Source organism: Myxocyprinus asiaticus, chromosome 25 (assembly GCF_019703515.2).
Source record: "Myxocyprinus asiaticus isolate MX2 ecotype Aquarium Trade chromosome 25, UBuf_Myxa_2, whole genome shotgun sequence".
Classification (NCBI taxonomy): Eukaryota; Metazoa; Chordata; class Actinopteri; order Cypriniformes; family Catostomidae; genus Myxocyprinus; species Myxocyprinus asiaticus.
In genome coordinates, this window is record NC_059368.1 from 20,831,026 (window position 1) to 20,844,981 (window position 13,956).

General features: G+C 39.7%; 1 pseudogene; it reads left to right on the forward strand.

Moving 5' to 3' along the window:
* The window catches only part of LOC127416029 (GDP-mannose 4,6 dehydratase-like), an 87,434-nt pseudogene that overhangs the window by 18,142 nt on the left and 55,336 nt on the right, over positions 1-13,956 (forward strand).

A 13,956-nucleotide genomic window follows, 5' to 3' on the forward strand; every position in this document is an offset into this window, starting at 1 on the left:
TAGTGTTTTTTGTTAGTCTGAAGCACATCATGCCCAGCATTTTTAACGCGCAGGCGTCCTGTCTTTTTTTAAGTGGATGCTTGGTGATATTGATCTTGGCACATCAGTTTGTGCGTTGTCAGTGTTTCAACACTGTTTAGTATGTGTGTAGGCTTCTTGACGCACAGACAAGCACACACAATACCTCAAATCATTCTTTCAAGTTCCTAAATGACAGCACTTGTCAACTGGGATGACATATGTGCTCTGAATGTGTGTGTGTGTGTGTGTGTGTGTGTGTGTGTGTGTGTGTGTGTGTGTGTGTGTGTGTGTGGGCGGATTTGGGTGGTTTACGAGGGCATTTTTTTTAGGTTAGAAATTGGTAATTACAAGGGTATTATGCTATAAACGTGGTTTATGAGGACATTTTTAGTGTCCCCATAATTCAAATAGCTTTAAAATCATACTAAACAATTTTTTGCTTTTTTTTTTTTAAATGTAAAAATGCAGAACGTTTTTTGTGAGGGTTAGGTTTAGGGGATAGAATCTATAGTTCTTACAGTATAAAAATCATTATGTCTATGGAGAGTCCTCATAAGGATAGCCGCACCAACGTGTGTGTGTGTGTGTGTGTGTGTGTATGTGTGTGTGTGTGTGTTTGTTTGTGCTTGTGTAAGAGAGCTGGTTTAGTCAGAGATCGCTCACATGTGGTAGCTGTTAGTAGTGACTGACCGATATGGGTTTTTTAATTGCCGATGCCGATATCCAGAATGCAGGGTGGCCGATGCAATGCCGATATATAACACAATTTAATGTAGTAAATAACATAAACATAAAATTTCTAAAAATAAAAAACCTTCTTATTTAGCACTATATTTACTCAATTTCACACTAAACTTTAACTTTGTAAAAAAGAATCTAAAAAAATTATATTGTGTTTTAAATGATAGATAGCAGATTCTTCTGATTTCTTTTTAGTCATCAAATTTTAGTAATTTATTTGCACATGAAGAAATTGCTAATATATTAGGAAGAACTAAATAACAGTACATACAGTAGTCCAGCAACCATAGATGGCATGTCCACATTAGCAATCGCATTTTCTCAAAAAATACAGAATCAAACCAATTGTACATACAGCGCATAGTGAATAAGACATTTACATATAGCACACGTGAAGCACTTTTACCTTGAAGTTGCACCAGAGAATATTTAGCAGAGACAGGCCACTTCTATTAAAATGAATGGGAGAAATTAGAACGCTCAACTGCAGCCAACGGTCAACGGATGTAGATAGGAAGTCCCGCCTTACAGGTAAAAGAGCCAATCACCTTTTAGATACAGACATCGCCTGTCAATCAACTCGAGAACGCGCATCCGCATTAGCTATGAAAGCTGGAAAATTGCGTTTTTTAGCCTAGTCTGAGGTAAAGAAGCCCCATTTATGATACCAGTGTTGTCAGATTTACTGCTGATTTGAAATATGTTCTTTGATCGTAATCTTGACCGACCGTTTTGGAGATTTCCCCATTCAAGTAGATGGGAGCTGCACCGTCATGACTAGAAAAAGCCTCCCGAGAGCATTCCAAACATGGCCGACAGTGGACTGACTTGCTAGAAAGACTTTGGTTGCACTCACTCGCTCATGGGGATCCAGCGCGAGCCTCAATCTCCTGACAGTTTAAACGGCCTGGATCGCCTGCTTGGATTGTCATCATGATTTGTGAATAAGAGGAACTTTTGATCCTGATCCTGAAGTTTTGATTCTGGCTGATAGAATATGTGCTTTAGAGGAAGATATTAGATGAGCGCTGGACGGGAAGAAAACTCTGGATTTTCATGAGGTTCGTGAAATACATCTGTTTAAATTAGATATCTGCATATTTGCAAACTGTATATAATAGAAGGTTTATTTATATTTGCGTTTTATTATTAGAAAAGTGACAGGGAACTGTTGAGGAGAGACCGTTAGAATACGTGCTTCAGAGGAAGATTTATATTAGTTTGATTGATATTTGCCTTTTTATCATTAGACAAGACATTTAAAAGTTACAGGGAACTGTTGAGGAGAGAGGGAGAATGAAACAGGCAAGTGTCTGCCGTGGCTCTGATATGCGGACCGTTTAAATGAGACTGTGTTGCACACCGGTCTATTATTGTAGTAACACGATGGCATGTAACAAAACGAACCATGAATGGTCATTAACATGTCTCAGTCACTTCACATGCAAGCAGGTGATACTCGGCACCCTCAAGAAACAAATTGGCCAAAGGGGAAAATTTATCGGCTGATGCGATAATTAAAAAAGTCAGAATATCGACCGATTTATCGGCCTCTGCGATATATATCGGTCGACTACTAGTTGTTAGTTGTTGTCAGCACAAGGTTAACTGTCAGGAACTGAACAGTACCTTGTGTGTGAGTGTACTGTTCTCAAGTAAATGAAATGGCATGATGAAAAACGTTTGGCTCCATTATATGGACTGCATTACACTCATCACTTCAGAAGTGTTTGTCTTGTTTTAAAAAAAAAAAAAATTATGCCTTTGCTGTATTTGTGAGCTCTAGTAATGTGCCATACAGTAAGAATCACAGATTTTGTGTTTGTTTGTGTTAAAATAAGCCACGTGCAAATTGTACAATGACTTTCAAGGTGGTCAACTTTTTAGATTGCTATAGAGGTAATTATTTGCATGCAAATTGTTGAGGTTTTTCTTGCACAACCCAAATTGTACCTTGTTGTCCCAAACACAGATAGCCAAAAGTCTAAATCATTTTAAAACAGAATCTGTGATACACTTTGGTATTTAAATCAATTATAAAGTAATTAAATAATGACAGCAGTTATGTTTGGACTTGAACAACTTAAACATTGTTGGAAAATTAGGCTACTTGTGTAAAATTAAAGTGTTCTGGGTTGACAGGACACCCAAAGCTCAGTTGACAGCATTTGTGACATAATGTTGATCTCAACAAAAAAATATTTAGACTATTACCTCTTTTATTTAAAAAAAAAAAAAAAAAAAAAAAATCAGTAAGGCATTTACAATTGAGGTGTATGGGCCAGTCCATAATCACTTAAATAGTGACTGTTTCAAAAGTATAACTACAAGACGCAAAGACTATACTGGTTAGTTCATTTTAGTGAGATAAATTTGCTATCCAAACCTATCTGTAAGGTTAGATCCGACATTACAACTTTGTTGTCATGACAACAAAAGCATGTAGCCCCTGTATTAGATAAAACTTGATTTTGTTAGTTAGTGATTTTATCTCACTTAAATCATATAAATCATGTTAACGTGTAATGTTTACATCTTGTGGCTAGACTTGGGAATGGATGTGCATTTTAGCATTTAAGGATTGGCCATATTCACTTCCACAGTAAGTGTCTTATTGTAACCGTGATTCAAAATTATTTTTTGTGGTAACAATCAACATTATGCTAAAAAGATGTGGATTGTATTGAAACATTCTTTAAAAACTCTACTAGCACATGTTCTTTTTAGATTAAGACCCCCCTTTAATTTTTATTTGTTTTGATGTTATTTTTGGGGGGCCCATCTGTAATTCACAACCTGAAAATATGTCTAATAGAAACATAATAAATGTTCCTATTTGTGGCTATAACAAAGCTTTAATTTTACAAGAATGGAGACAGTTTAGGGACGATCTGTAACAGGCTAAATGATTTCCTAATTATGCACATAGTCATGGTTTCTTCATCTCCCCACTCCCTCTCTCTGTTCTCTCACACTCAAGCTTGTGTGCGTTCTGCGATTACCAAGACAACTTATGCCTGGGGCAACCCCAACCGCAGCCCATAATGATCCAGGCTGTTGCCATGTTTACATGTGTGTTTATGTTTGAGGGAACGAGTGAATGATGAGGTGAGCATGTCTGGTTGAGCAAGGAGTCGAGCGAGGGAAGTTGGTGTCATCTCAAGCATAGATTTAATTAGCTGATGAATTCCAATCCTGACATGCTGAGTGTAGGAGTAGTATCGACGGAGGGCGGTAGCTGTATTAAGAGAGAAGGTAAGGTAGTGCTGCTGAGAGAGAAAGGGTGTTCGCTTGTGCACGAATCGCCCTGGGCAACGGGGACTTTCCCATTGTCAGACATAAAGCCCCCTGACATTTCCAAGTTACTGTGAAAACGTGAAGAATTCCTTTCGCAACATAATTTTCTGCGAGTCTTCCACTGACTTTGGATAACGGGCACAATGCGGTTGCACTTACATAAACAACAAAATCACTGTAATTTCCATGTCTTTTCTTAGCCTACAAATGCAAAAAGGGAGCAATTTGATATATTGGGCACTCGGGTTTCATTTTGCCCCAGAGTTTTGGGCGATGGAGCGGTCATCGATGTAGAGAATAGACACATAAAGAGTTGGGTCCTAACCAGTGTCATGATCGCCAGATGGTAATTTTAAGGGAATGGAGGTCGGCTGGAGGGCCCTCATTTCAGGAGTGGTGGCGGCCTTTGAAGAAGGGTCATTTAAAAGACTGGGGAAATTTAACTTTTTTGTGGGGAAATGGGGCAGATATCTGGCTTTTCTGGATGTGTGATTGTAAATTTTGTGTGTGTGTGTGTGTGTGTGTGTGTGTGTGTGTGTGTCTATAATCATGTATGACCGCTGGGATGTTGTTGGGGGCCAGGGTGGGGTTGGGGAGGGGGAATAGTGGGTGTTAATTGTTGATTCTGTGTATATATGTTTTGATTTTCTGTGTTGTGAATCAATAAAAAATTGTTAATCTGAAAAAAAAAGGGAGCAATTTGGAGTTCACAGCATGCACTGCAACAACGATGCAGTGGCTACTGCTACTAGAAGCAGCTGGAACAACCAAATAACAGTATCTGTGTTCCTCTAATAGCTTTATTTTGGCATATTTATACCATCAGTCAATCAGACAATTTAAAACCTTGCTGTTTAAGTTTGGAGAAAACAATGCCCCAAAAAATGAAAATTGCTTGCGGCGTGCTGAGATGCCTTGAAACCTCTCCACACAATCTGACGACATAAATATACTTGTACTTGACAGAAACATGTCTCTCTCAGTTCTAACTGGTATGATTGAATGTTTTGGCTCGGCGTTAAGAGCATGTTTGCACAGTCCAGGAAACTTAAAGCTAATTATCCCAGCAATGGTAATGATAGCTACTGGAGTACTGCCAAGCCATACAGCTAGAGTCAATCCATGCGCAGTATTAGATGGATTATTTGAAAATGATGCGAAATTGCGTGGCGAAGGCATTTGAATATTGTTTCAGTCTCACAATAATCAGATGTCAGTCTCTTTTGTTTTCACACTGAGGTGTGGTTACAGATGCGCACTCTGGTATTTTGGTACTAAATCGATCATGCAACAGGGTTTGTCTCGATGGAAAAATGTGTAGGTGTGATTCTAAAAAGTGTGTGTTAAATTTAAGGAACAGGTTAGATTGCTCTCTCTCTTGCTTTCTCCTGCTCTCTCCCTGTCTCTCTCTCTCTGTCTTTTGCTTTCTCTCCCTATCTTTGACATCTCAGTTTCAGTAAGGGATTCCCCGGATTTCTTGTGTTTAGGGATGATTATGTCTGAACTCATTAAATTAGAGCATAGACCTTTCTCTCTCAAACACACACATTCACATTGTGCAGTAATTCAGTCGTATGATATTACATCAAGGTTCAGCAGCCAGTTGCCATGAAGCTCTTAAGTAAAGAAAACCCTTTGTAACAGTACCCTTACAATTATCACTAAGGGCTTTCTTTAAGGGGTTTGTTGCATCTGGGAACAGATTGTCTGTTCAAGATCACTTCTGTTTGTGTAATCAAGTTGCAATACAATACACTACTAACTGCACACAGAACAATTGCAACGTTATCAGATATTATTGATCATTTGGTTGTTTGATCAAGTTTTCACAAACTGGATATAACCTTTGATGCTCTGTGTTTTCCATTAACATCAGAACATGCAACTGTGTGCAAACAAAGACACTTGATATCAACCATCATCACAAAAAATCGATTTAAGAAATCCTTCTCTCAGTTTAGAGGTTATTATGCTGAATTTAATTATCTGACTTTTGCTTATTTTCTTCTACTATATTTTCTTCTAATGCTGACCGGTAGGTTTTAAACAGCAGGACTCCACACCAAGGACTTTTTCAACAAATAATTAATGTTTTTATTTGCAATAAAGCTGGAAATTTTACAGCTTTAATGGAACTCTGCTATAAATAATGGCAAACAGTCTGAGAAATTACTGATTTGTTTATAATTTTTAACCCATTCTAAATGATGCTTTTTTGTGTCTGCTAGCCAGATAATGTATTAAATAAGCAGAATTCAGCATTACAGAAGCCAAATGTTTAAGACTACTTGATATGAAAACACATATACAATATCAATGAATGTAAGGTGTACTGCTGAAAATGCTGGACCGGCCTGATAGGGCAAGTGACACTTCTGACAGTTGGCCCGAAACTCTCACATTGGCCTTGAGCCATCCTTATTGCTTAGCCCTGAACATTTATGAACAGTTACTGAATTAAATCTTTACATTTACTCATTATTTTAAGAATTTGCCCTTGTATGGTTGTCTCATGCGTATGCGTTGCATTGTGTCTGTCAGATCTCCTTTGACCTGGCCGAGTACACGGCTGACGTTGATGGGGTGGGTACCCTCCAGCTGCTTGATGCAGTGAAGACCTGCGGTTTAACTGACAACGTCCGCTTCTACCAGGCCTCCACCAGCGAGCTCTATGGGAATGTGCAGGAGATTCCCCAGAAAGAGACCTCCCCATTTTACCCACGATCCCCTTATGGTCAGCACATTCACACTTAAACCTATAGCTCTAAAAACATACAGAATCTTTCTTTAATTTTATACAATCATAAAATAATAGGTGTGTGAGAGTTAATGATATGTTATTAATGTGTTATTATGGTTTTATAACACAGTGTTGCAACAGTCATGGATAGTCTGGAAATGGGGGGAGACTTGCCTGGAAAAGGAAATTCATTAAGGAAATTAATAAAATCTTAAGATTTATGCAAATGTCATGGAAATTTCTATAGTGAATTTAATTTTTAGTTTTGTTCTGCAATAACATATTCCAATGCCTAGATATTACTCTTAGTGAGTGTTTATGTAGAGTAATAATTCAAATCTCAGAACTTTTTTGTCTTATTGGAAACATTTGTACACTAAATATAACTATTTAAATATATTAAGTCCAGTGATTTGGTTACTGAAATAGTTTTATCTCTACCTCCCTTTCTCTCTCTATTTTGGTCTTTTCTTTTCCTCAGGTGCTGCTAAGCTCTATGCATACTGGATAGTGGTGAACTTCAGGGAAGCCTACAACCTTTTTGCTGTGAATGGGATCTTGTTCAATCATGAGAGTCCTAGAAGAGGTCAGAGTTTAACACGAACACACACACACTACACAAAATTTCCCCACCTCCTAAGATGCCTCCTTTTGGCCCAAATTTAAGGCAACATCACACATAACCTTCATACAAGCTTAGCAAAATATATCCATCCAAAGAATCCACAGAGACAAAAAATTATTATAAATACAAGTTTATTTTATTCAGAGTTGAAAAGTATCAGGAATCAGTTTGTGATACCTGAAATTATATATATATATATATTTATATAAAATTAAAAAAACATTTGTCATTTATTGTTTCACTCTATATACTTTAGTCAGGGTAAACCATATTTATTTATTTTTGTGCATGAAATCGGAGCATTTAGGGATAGGACATTAAGATATTACAACCCATTGAACAGTCTGTACATCTATCCCCTCACAACCTCGTTTTCATTCATGAAAAATTAAATAGTGTCTTCCCTGACTAAGGTCCATAGTTGTGTCTGCTACGCTTGTTTTTTTATGCTTATTAGAATATCTACTCGCAGCTAGATGCGTGAGTGTTACTGCCTTTTAAAGATCATTTCATTTCAGTTCTATTTTGATTAGAATTAGTTGACAGCTGCTCATGTAGGCATTAGACTGCAAGTCAGGACATCAAAACAGTTCACTGTATTTTTCCGAAAAAGTCTGGGTAGTATTATATAATAGCCACTCTGAAGACTACAGTAAAGGAAATGATGCAAGAGTCCAAGGAGAATGCTGTTTGTGTGGCCTGCCGGTGGTGTCTCATTGTGATTGGTTTCCGGGGATGTATCATGACATGACATGTGGTAAAGGGTGCAGCTATGACATCTTCTCAACAACAGAGTTTTGTTGTGTGCCGCCACCCTCCCCTCACACCCACCACCCAAGAGCGCAAGAACAGCAGTGATGTCATCTACTAGCATTAGCAGTATGTGTATGTGGCGAGGATTGTTAAAACAGTGACAAAAACAAAGTCATGCACGTCTGTGCTCTAAATGAATTATAAATGCATTCTGAAACTAGACAAAATTACAAAAGATTTGTGTATGTGTGTATGTGTGTGCACAAACTTAGCTTTACTTTGGAGACAAATTTGTTTTCTTCTAGGGGTAGGTTTAGGTTGGTCTAGTAATTATTATTAGCTTTATATAAAGACAAAAAAAGTCTATTGTATGTCCTCCTTTATACAGCCAAGTAAATGTGGGTAGGTTTACTGGGTTATAGTTTAGGGGCAAATTTCTAAATCCAACAAAACCTACCTTTGGGGACATTTGGGGGATATTGTCAAGTGGGAAAACAAATCATACATACATAAAAAAAAAATATTCTGAAAATGCAGAGGGTTTTCTATTAGGGGTAGGGTCATAGTTAGTCTGTAGTAATTGTTATTAGATTTGTATAACATCAATAGAAGTTTATGGGATGTCCTCCTTAGACAAGTAATTATGTGTGTCTGTGTGTTTAAGGAAAATGAGGAGAGAGGGAGTACAGGGGTGGAGGAGAGTTAAAGATAGCTAGACAGGGAGAGAGATGGATAGGATAGTGTGAAAAAGAAAGCCAACTTCATTTCCTGTCCGAACGGCGTGGTCAGACAGCCTCCCATCTTTGGGCGGACCTGCCATGATGAGTTAATCTGGTTTGGAATTTAGTTAGGAATTTTCACCCCTCAGCTGGTATCCACTTCCACCAATAAACAAACCGGCTCCAAAACAGTGTTTATGAAAGATGAGGAGAAAAAAATATTCTGTTGTAAATCCACCATGGAGTGTACAGAACAAAACAATCCTCATGTACTGTGAGCTATGGAGGGGAATTGTAAGGAATCTAACAATTATTGGTTCAGATTCCGGTTCCTTAAAGGCATAGTTCACCCAAAAATGAAAATTAATTTTCAAGAATATTTTTCATCAATATTTCAGCTCTGTCGGTCCTCACAAGTTCACAGGGTACCAAAATAAAAAAATAAAATAGATAAATCAAAGTTAAAAAAAAAATCAAAAGAAGAAGAATATGAAAGTAGAGATGGATAGTAAAGAAGTACCAAAATTTGGATCTGTTTCTCACCCACACTAATCCAGTGGCAGGCTGTGCATTTAAAGTCTACGCCTTCAGTGTGATTCATGCCATTAAGAAAACACAGTTTCACAATGAATAAGACATCCTATGCCTTTGGGCATCATACATTATGTCACAGCTAACTAATAATACCAATTGACATTTTAGAAACACGTCCAAGCACGAAAGCCAGAACTTGAAACGACACTTAATGCTCAAGTAAGCCTAATTTTAACTGCAGCATGACTGTTTTGTGAAATAAACGTCTCCTGAACAGACATTCAAAAATCATAATTTTTCATATGAATCTACCAAGGAGGTCTATAATACCTGGAAAAATCTATCTAATAATATCTGCGATTTAAATGTTGCTCACAATAAATTTCGTTTCGTCAGGGTACACGATTATGCTGCGTTCCATTCAAGTTGGATGTGGGATATTCCTACTTGATATCGCCGACCATAAATGCATTACATTCCCTGATAATCGGAAGATGACATTTAAGGAAACAAAACTGCAACACTCCCATTAGCTTAGCAAGGGTTTGACTCTCATTAAAGATGTCTTCTAGAAACCCAGCTGATAAACAATGCTGCAGCACTAGCATTTGTGCTTCAGGTGTATGATTATCAAAAGAGATTATAATGTTTTATACACCTGTTTCTGCAAGCATTTGTTAAACAAGCTTTAATATCATGTAATGTGGAAACAAACTCATTTATCGATATTACTTAATAAAGTGATGTTTATCACTTTGTATATCTCCCTGAGTGTCAACATGTTTGTGTGACATCATGCCCCTGCATCGCAGTGAAATCGGAGTTGAGAATTTCTGCACAAGCCTACAAGTTTTAATTCAAATCAAATCAAATTCAAATCACTTTTATTGTCACACAACCATATATACAAGTGCAATAGTGTGTGAAATACTTGGGTGCAGTTCCGAGCAACATAGTAGTCATGACAGAGATGGGACATATACCAATTTACAATAAACATGAGGTTTACAACACAATTTAAAATCTAATATACACATAATTACACATAACACAATATACAAAAAATAAACATACAATGTACAGCATACAATAAACACAATATAGAATACACATTATACAGTAAAAAAAAGTATATATAGTATATATAAAATGTACAGTAGGTTGTATTGTACTGTACTGACATTCAGGGTGTCGGTTGATAGTAAGTTGCCAGTGTGTTGTTAAGAGAGAATATAATATAATAATAATATAATTTATGACAGTCCGATGTGAGATATAAGAGTAAGTGTAATAAAGTGCAGTGCTGATGTATTTTGATCGTGGGAGATCAAGAGTTCAAAAGTCTGATTGCTTGGGGGAAGAAGCTATCATGAAGTCGGCTGGTGCGGGTCCTGATGCTGCGATACCGCCTACCTGATGGTAGCAGTGAGAACAGCCCATGGCCCGGGTGGCTGGAGTCTCTGATGATCCTCCGAGCTTTTTTCACACACCGTGTGGTATATATGTCCTGGAGGGAGGGAAGCTCACCTCCGATGATGTGTCTGGCAGGTCGCACCACCCTTTGCAGTGCTTTGCGGTTGTGGGCGGTGCTATTGCCGTACCAGGCGGAGATGCAGCCAGTCAGAATGCTCTCTACAGTGCAGGTGTAGAACCGTGTGAGGATGTGGCGGTTCATTCCAAACTTCCTCAGCCATCTCAGGAAGAAGAGGCGCTGATGAGCCTTCTTCACAATGGCTTCAGTGTGGATGGACCATGTGAGTTTCTCAGTGATGTGGACATCCAGGAACTTGAAGCTGCTGACTCTCTCCACTGGTGCTCCATTGATGGTGATGGTACTGTGTTCTCTATCTCTTATCCTGAAGTCCACCACAAGCTCCTTTTTCTTACTGATGTTGAGGGAGAGGTTGTGCTCATGACACCAGTTTGTCAGAGTGTGCACCTCCTCTCTGTAGGCTGTTTCATCATTGTCAGTGATCAGACCTACCACCGTCATATCATCAGCAAACTTGATGGCATTGGAGCTGTGTGTCCAGTGTTGAGGGTCAGTGATGAGGAGATGTTGCTACCCATTCTAACCACCTGGAGTCTGCTTGACAGGAAGTCCAGGATCCAGCTGCACAGCGAGCTGTTTAAGCCCAGAGCCCGGAATTTCTCATCAAGCTTGGAGGGCACTATGGTGTTGAATGCTGAGCTGTAGCCTACAAACAACATTCTCGCATAAGTGTTCTTTTTTCCAGGTGGGAGAGAGCAGTGTGTATTGTAGATGCAATGGCACCATCGGTGGAGCGGTTGTTGTGGTAAGCAAACTGCAATGGGTCTAGTGATGGAGGCAGCACAGAGCAGATGTAATCTCTGATTAGTCTCTCAAAGCATTTGCTGATGATGGGGGTCAGAGCAACAGGACGCCAGTCATTTAAGCAAGTGATTTTGGATTGCTTTGGAACAGGCACAATGGTGGACGTTTTAAAGCATGTGGGGACTACAGACAAAGAGAGGGAAAGGTTGGAAATGTCCGTAAAAACACCAGCCAGTTGGTTCGCGCACGCTCTGATGACGTGGCCCGGAATGCTGTCTGGACCTGTGGCTTTGCGGATATTCACCTGTCAGAAGGATCGTGTTACATCCGCTACAGAGACGGAGAGTGAACTAACCTCTGTAGCTTTGGCCGCGAGAGCTTTCTCCGCGAGGGCGGTGTTATTTCCCTCGAAACGAGCATAAAAAGTATTTAGCTCATCCGGGATAGAGGCAGCGGTGTTCACGGCGGAGTTTTTATTCCCTTTAAAGTCTGTGATGATATTAATTCCCTGCCACATGCTTCTAGAATTGGTGGTGTTGAACTGTCCTTCAAGCTTGGTCCTGTACTGACGTTTTACTGTTCTGATAGTTTTTCGGAGGGCATAACTGGCTTGTTTATGCTCCTCCGCGTTCCTGGAATTAAAAGCGGAGGTCCGCGCATCAAGTGCCACGTGAACATCGCTATTAATCCAAGGTTTCTGGTTCGGGTAGATCCATATTGTTCTGGTCGGAACGACATCTTCTACGCTCTTTCTGATGAAACACATTACGCTATCAGCGTAAAGCTCGATGTCGTCATCAGAGGCGGACCGGAACATCTCCCAGTCCGTGTGATCAAAACAATCTTGTAGCATAGAGTCTGATTGGTCCGACCAGCACTGGATCGTTCTGAGGGTGAGTGCTTCCTGTTTCGGTTTCTGCCTGTAAACGGGCAGAAGCAGAATGGAAGAGTGGTCCAATTTGCCAAATGGTGGGCAGGGGAGGGATTTGTAGCCATCCCGGAAGGGAGTGTAGCAATGGTCCAAAACCCGGTCCCCTCGTGTGTTAAAACTAATGTGTTAGTGGTATTTTGGTGCGACTGATTTGAAACTGGCTTTATTAAAGTCCCCGTTCACAATGAACGTGGCCTCAGGGTGCGCGGTTTCCTGCTACCTTATAATCCCATACAGTTCCTTGAGTGCCCGGTCTGTGTCGGCTTGTGGCGGGATGTGCACAGCAGTGATAATGACCGCTGTGAGTTCCCTCTGTAGCCAGAATGGTTGACACAGAAGCATGAGAAATTCCAGATCAGGAGAGCAGAAAGACTTGATAGAATGTATGTTCCTCTGATCACACCAGGATTTCTTGATCATAAAACATACACCACCACCTCTGCTTTTACCTGAGAGGTCTTTCGCTCTGTCCGCTCGGTGCACGGAGAACCCTGGGGGTTCAATGGCTGAATCTGGAATCTCAGCAGACATCCAAGTTTCCATAAGGCAGATAATGCAGCAGTCCCTCGTCTCTTGTTGGAAAGAGATCTGTGCTTTCAGCTTGCAGAGCTTGTTGTCCAGAGACTGAACATTTGCCAGTAGAATACTGGGTAGCAGGGGTCGATTTGCATGACGTCTTACTCTGATGAGAACGCTGGCTCTGTTTCCCCTTTTCCTTTTGCTTTTTCGCGGCCGGGCTGCCCAGACAAAGGGCTTCGCTGGCGTGTTTGTAAACAGCGGGTCGGCATTGAGGAATTTGAAGTCCGGTTTACGGTGTGTAATTGCAGAACCAATGTCCACATGTGTTTGTCTGTTGTAGACAATAAGGCAGACAACATCCAAGACAAAAAACATAAGAATTGTAAACAAAACAAACAAAACACTACAATGTTGTGTCGGAGCTTGCAATGCAGCAGCCATACTCGGCACCATCTTGAATTCTGACTTTAAGATGCATTCCATTGCACTTTTCCTAGTAGGAAGTTGTAAAATCCGACTTTCCGAGTTGAATGGAACGCAGCACTACTTTTCAAAACTTGACACTGAATGCTCCAGCAGCATAATTTACACTTAGAAAACTCCTGATGTTGCTATAACAATGCAAAAAGCACTTACCAATTTACTTGAAGTGAAAATCAGTCCTCCTTTCCTGTTTAATAAATTAAGCAATCACATGGTCATGCAGAACATCTCGTGTTTTTAAATCCATAAGGATCTCTTTCTCAACGGCAGTACCAGCAGTAATGACAGCTGACTTGT